Raw genomic sequence first — 7297 nt, 5'->3', positions numbered from 1 at the left:
TCCATGGCCCTGTGCTTTGGCCTAAGTGAGATGGATAACTGGTCAGACAGATCATGAAACAGGGGCAGGTCCCTTGGTGTCGTGCTTCACCCATGTCCTTTTCCTACACCTGTTTAGGAGAGGGAAATGAGGAAGAACAGACTGTTGCATCAAAGGCTCAATCCACAGTAGGCTGACCACAATAATAGAATTTATGTCAGGAAGGAGTTTCTGCAACTTGAAGGGGCAGATTGATGAATGTCGTAAATCACTGCATTGGGTTTTACAAAGAAAAAAACGCCTCCGGCTGGAGAACACGTTCTTGTGACCAAGGCAAGTGCCACTCTATTTTTACTGTTAGAACTTTATTCTACGTTTTAAAACAAACGTTTGAGGATTTTTTCGTTTTTATCTATTCTCTGTAATAGTCTACCTTATCTAGTGGTATAAATAACAAGACCAAACACTATAAGGAAAATTGTTGTGGTGCAGGCAAGTTTATCTACTGGCGTGTATTTGTCGCGTGTTTTTTACTGTATTGTAATGATCAAAATATACTGCCCTGAAGAAGTAACAGAATGGGCCAAATTGCTTACGAGTAAATGTTATCTTGAGACCATCCAGTGAGCTGAAGAAATAAGGCAGTGGTGTGGTGAAAATGGAGTGATCAATAACAAAGCCTTGTAAAAGAACAGAGTCTTTCTTTGACAAGAAGAAATGGAAGGGAAAGAATTTGATCAGGCAGTTATGACAAAGGAATTGGATTGGATTGGATAACTTTATTCATCCTGTATTCGGAAATTTCGTTGTCACAGTAGCAAGGGGGTGAGGATACAGAAATAGGAAAGGCATTTTAGACATAAATAGATAGGTAATAAGTGGGTTAATAAATAAATACATGAATAAATATATAAATAAATAAGCGTGTTGCTGAAATATATATATATATATATATATATATATATATACATATACATATATAGTATACATATATATATATAGTGTATATATATAGTGTATATATATATATACATATACATATACATATACATATACATATACATATATATATATATATATATATATATATATATATATATATATATATATATACATACATATACATGTACATGCATGCATACGGTAGGTCTTAACACACAGCCATTTTTTTGTTAAAGAGCCTGATATGAGAGGTTTATGTTATGAGAGGAAAAAAAAGAAGTGGAAAGAAGAAATTTAAATGACACAAATTCAGATGTGTTGACATATATGAAAAGGAAGCAAAGAAAAGTGTCAATCGGGTCCAAATGTGCGGAAATGTAGTCAATGTGTTCTATTTCTTACCTAAACCTAAAGAGTTACAGATTTCAATCAAACTGCAGCTCATTCAAATCGTAATTAAGCAAAGCAATCAATTAAAAATGTGACTTGTAGTATATTTAGCTTGTGAGTAACCTGCATGTTGTTAATTAAGCATTTTAGTGCCGTTTCGCTTGTGCAATACAGTTGCCTTCTTGAACAAGCACGATAAAATGAAGCAAAGTACATCATGGATCTTCTTCCCAGCTGAAGATGAAACAGACCTTGTGTGTTTAGGAGGTCATTATTCTACTTTGCAAGTTTTTTTTTTCTTCTATAAGGGATAATGGCAGACGCTCGGACATAAAGATTCAGAATCTTTCTGGCTGCATGTGGTGATATGACGGAAGTGTACTTTTTCACATCAAGATGAGAGCGGTGTAGGAAAGGATTGTCTTATCAGTCACAAAGATAAGAGTGCCATCAGCAGGGCAAAAAAAAAGACTTGCCGATTTATTTCAGAGTGCCGAACATGGAGACTTGGAAGGTCAACGAGATTGAAACGGTAGCTACAGATTCTTCAATTTCTACCTCTGAAGCTACGAATTAGCTTTGTACTTTACCTCTCTTTGTGGTTTTTTTTGGGCTCCGAGTGGCAAAATGATAGCTATTACAATCTAGAATTGCAAGAGAATAAAAGAAAAGCAGCCACAAAATTACACCTGACACTGAGTGGTGAGTATCAAGTTGTCTACTAATCTAGTTCTGCACCCTAGATAAATAAAGGCCTGGGGCTGCGGCACAACCGCAAATGATAATGCTATCATGGTCCACAGCACAAGTAAATAAACAGTGGAGGGCAAACTGGTTGGATGAATGTAAACAACTATCAAAAGTTTTGAAAACTAAGGATGTTACATTATACATATTGACGACACACTTCTGTACAGTAATACTTCTACTTACCTAATTAAATAGTTCCAGAAGTGGTTTCGTAACCTGAAAATTTACTAATATTCGAATTAGCAGTGCCACTGCATATTCAATCTACAAAAAAATGTTGGTGGCAACAACGTGTAAATACATACAAGTGTAGCTATGTACATATAAATCTTGCATAAAAAACACGCACACCAAAGGATGGCAACACTACAGCGCAGTACTATACTGACATAATAATGTACCCCCCCCAACCCCACCGGAGTGTCAAAAACAATCCTCAGACCTCAGAGAAAATGAATACTGCATGTTTTTGTTATCTGTGATTTGCACTTCTGTGTTCATGTCTCCCAATATGGAAAGTCTAAAATTGTTCGTAATCTAGGAAACATGGGTTTGCCCTTTCCCCTTTACTTACTTTGTAGTTTTATTCTGAGCCACAGGACCTTTTCACATTGTCTTGACTGGGTGCACCAAACCATTGACAATCCATTCACTGTGTATACGCTGTGAGGATGCAAAGACAGATTTGTTCACAATGTTCAAATAGCAGAAGGAAATGGTCCAGTGCTTTGCTTTCAGGCTACTAACAGCAATAGACCCTCTAAAAGCATCTATACTCCTGCTACCTGGTAAGGCCAGGTTCCCGCCAGGTTTGTTCACTCTGTGCTAAAAACCAAGTGTTCTGTGAAAAAGTCTCATTCAAACCAAACAACATTGTTTTGGTGTTCGCATTTCTATTCCCTGTGTCTCTTGTCCTTGCCAATTTAATTCAACTGTTGCCTGCCTCCTCCTGGTCTCTCCTCCAATCAGCTTCCCCGCTGTGTGTCTCATTTTCTTGTCACTTTGTTCGTGTATATTAGCTGTTGGGAAGGATGGGGGGGCTGCCACCTCTCTGGCTGAGAGAACACTTAAACACTATAATATAGCACTGTGCGTCATCTTGTATTTGTTTTCTGCTACTCTAGCGTTAACCCTTTCTGCTTTGGCAGAGCCCACCACATGCAGCCACAATTGTTAGGCATCCCCGTTGACCCAGCTAACTGTCGGACCCCCATCAAACTGCCCTCATGACAGTGCAGCATCATTATAATTTTGTTCATTTGAGCATGCCATGAATTCTGATTTTTATTCATTCATTTTGCATACCGCTTATCCTCGCAAAGGTTGTGGGGGTGATGGAGCTAATTCCAGCCAACTACTACAGGTACCAGGCGGGGACACCCTTAACTGGTGGCCAGCCAATTGCAGAGTCTGATTCTCATGGTTGATGAAAATTTATTGAATTTGTTCAACATCCTCATTGTGTTTTGTTCCTCCTTATTCAATTTTCTCTGATTTTTTTGCCAAATGGTAGTTTGCTGGATGCTGCCCAGCAAACATTGAGTGATATAACTTGAGCTTCTTGTAGGCTTCTTTTTTTCCTCTGCTCCACTGTCATCACGTCATACTCATGACGTGCCAACAGGTTTTGGGTTTTTCAGTTCCCTCAGCGTGAAAAGATGATGTGGTAAATGAATTGAATTCGGATTTAAAGTCAGGGTCAGGGAAGTTGTTGTCCGAAGGGGCTGTGTGAATAGTTATTGTCTGATCTTCAGTGTAAGGGGTAAGTGGTTTATTTTATGGGAAGAAGAGGTTCTGACCATAGACCTTGTTTGGTGAGCTGAATGTTAAGAGATGGAACAAAAATAACATTGGCTCATTATGAGAAGTAAACATCTGTTTGACTATTGAATTACAAATTGATTGCGTGAGTCATTGAATCGAGGAGTCATCTTTTCATCATATGTGGGTGCACCCGAAAATATTGCCCTATGGCATGAAAAGAATATTAAGCAGATAGAACACAGGTTGTTATTTCACCTCAGCATGTCACCTGTGGATTCGGCACACACGCACAAAATATATTACTGTTAATTGTACTGACGTAATATTGTACATTCACAAACGTACAGTAAGTTGAGTGTAGCCTTCATGTGAGGCATTACGTTCTATCTCACTCAGTCAGACCTCTGCTTCTCTCTAATTGAGGCGCCAGCGAATACAATTATAGTGAGAATCATCTCTGCCTGATGTGAGGACGGATTAACGGGATTAAGAAGATAATCTGTTGACCCCCTGGCCCTCGCACTGCATGAGGCTGGAAAGGCAATTTGAAGCGGAGGGAAGAAGCAATACAGGGGAGGAGGTGTGTAGAGGAGGAGAGCGTTTTAATGAGCGAGCTGACGAGCGTCTCTGACCACCAAGAGGTTCACATGGCTAGCCTCGGGGGGGATTACTTTGTGCGAGACCCACCGTCGACAATCTCACCTAACCACTCACATCATCTGCTCCCTTCACGATCACTTCTGCCTTTGTAAAGGTCACCGCCTTCTCAAAGACAGACCTGTTAACTTAATCATCCATATATTGGAATTCAACACTTTACATTCACATTCTGATTGTACAGCGGATGCATATAAATTCAGGTGAATAAATATATATACCATAGATATTTTAATATGGAAAAATGTCATCTGACTCCAGACCAAAAATATTTTGATAATGTGCACCTGACTTTAGGCCGCAACCCTGAATTTTGACAACCCCCCCTTAATCCCTCTTTTTTTAAACTTTATATTGTGGGATATTTACATAAAAAGCAATGTACGTAGATTATCAGCTTGTAGAAAGCCTCGGATAAACCATATTAGAAATAGCAAAGTTAGAAGAGGGGTTTTGAAACGACTCCGTAAACCGTCAACCATGAGGTAGTCATCAACAACTAAATTTAATGGGATATTGCTAAAGAAACTTGGCAAAAAGGCTTTGGCTTCAGAATACGGCTGAGATTGAATTGAGCATTTTCAATTTTCAATTCTAGAACTGATAACTTTCAGTTCAATATTGGCTCCTGAAACTACATCTCACATCAAAGTACACATGGTGGCACAATGTCTGAGTGGTTAGCATGTCAGCCTCACAGTTATGAGATCATGTGTTCAATCCCAAATTCTGGCCTTCCTCGGTGCATTTTGCATGTTCTCCCTGTGCATGTGATAGATCTGAAAAACAACTAGGTTAAGAAAGAGTGAGACCAATTTAAAGGAGATTTAGTTTATTACCAAACTGCAGAATGGGGAGAGCTCAAACAGTGTGAACCGCTCACGGTCTGTTGTCCTGCAACTCTCACCGGATGACCAGTGAGTGAGTCTTAAATACAGGCAAAACTGACAGTTGTCAGCAAGACCTTGGACAGATACGTTTCAGTCATTTGCAGGGCACAAAGTAATTGATCAGTGTCGGACAGTTGAGTGTTTGTGCTGACATGTCAACCCAATCACAAGACTAAGATTGATTATTCAGTCAGACAGTTGAGTGTTTATGCTGACATGTCAGCCATTCATAAGGATGACTACGATGCTGTTATACTTACAAAAACTGATACAATATGAACAAGCAATTGCAAAGAGACTGTCTTATCTTACAGCATGAACCTTCCTTTGATCTCGGAACTGTGAGGCATCATGCTAACCTGTCATCCTCCATGCTATTGAGACATGTTTAATTTAAGTATTTTTTTTTTAAATCAAAGTGAGTTTTTTCCTACCACAGAGTCATTCTGAGGTAAAGACAGGAGGCAGAGCTAGAAGTTAGAGATGAAGATACTGAGGGTCCCCTTGGGATTGACCAGGTTGGGTAGGATTAGAAATGAGACAATAAGAGGGACAGTGAAGGTCGGGTGTTTTGGAGACTAGGTCAGAAAGGGCAGACTTTGAAGTCCATGCATGTCCAGAGAAGATAGGGACTTTATCAGCAGGAGAATGTTGAGGGTGGAACTTCCAGGGAAGAGGGCTAGAGGTCGAACTTGGAGAAGATACATTGATGTACTGATGGAGGACGAAAGTGTAGATATGAAGGAGTCATGCCGGGGATGTTCTTGAGGTTAAGCTTAACATAAACAATGCATATATGACATGTGTTCTGTCTGCTTTGTTTAGTTCCAGAAACCTGAATAGCATTTACAGTATATATATTTTTTATGTATTGTTTAAGTCTTCATCACACGAACACTTCACAATTAAAATCAAGTGGCAACTAAAAATAAAACTCGGCTTGATACGCAAAATTGTTCTCTTGCTGCACGCATAAAAAGAAAACCTGTTTTCTCATCTTCCCCACGGCAGATATTTGGAGAGCAGGGTAACTAGGTAGCAATTACATTTCCAATTGGAAATGAAGCCATTATCAAACATTAAATGTAATCACTCAATTGAGGTTTACTCTTCATTGTCTAAAATGTGTTTAAATATGATATAATTTCAGATTTAATATTGATTCATTCATTACTTTTACATTCTGCTTACTGGAGCCTATCCTAGCTCACTATGGGTAGTAGGCGGGGTACACTCTAAATTTGATGCCAGGCAATCGCAGAATTAATGAAGGAATAAAATATTTACTCAAATAATCATTAGCTATTTTATACATCGCTCTGTCATTTTTTTCTTTTAATGTTTGCATTATTTTGCATAGGTTCCCATTTTTTTATGTCAGGACAAATATATATGGATCACAATTTCACGCTCTTCACCATTTTAAAATACAGTTTATTAGCGTCTAAAAAGTGAAATCGACACATTTTAACCATGAACATACTTTGTAAACAAAGATGGCAAAATTTGAACTACCTCTCTTGGAATCTTCAAGTGAAGCTTCTGTGATAAATGTCCTCTGTGTTTTTTATAGCATAATGATTCATAATGATTTAAAACTGTTACCGTCGCACTTGTCGAGAACCTTCTTGTCCTTAAAAGATTAACTATATTTATATAGCACTTTCCTCAAGGTCAAGCACTTCATTTGTTGATGGTTAATTCCTCTTTAATTCAGTTCCTGTTTTAAAACCCAGAATTGCGGTGTTTGCACAATGCACTACACATTTAGCGACACATAAATTCTGTTTCCGAAGCAAGTGTGGCACAGCTAACCTTAATAGATCAACTCAAATTTTGCACAAAACAGCCAGGAAATGTGATTATTTTTTTTAACCAATTGAACCACAAAGGGATTTTATCACCACAGGCAGCACACATCTCTA

Source organism: Stigmatopora argus, chromosome 1, assembly GCF_051989625.1.
Source record: "Stigmatopora argus isolate UIUO_Sarg chromosome 1, RoL_Sarg_1.0, whole genome shotgun sequence".
NCBI classification, from domain to species: domain Eukaryota; kingdom Metazoa; phylum Chordata; class Actinopteri; order Syngnathiformes; family Syngnathidae; genus Stigmatopora; species Stigmatopora argus.
The sequence above is the reverse complement of the archived record's forward strand: the minus strand, read 5'-3'. Positions refer to the sequence as shown.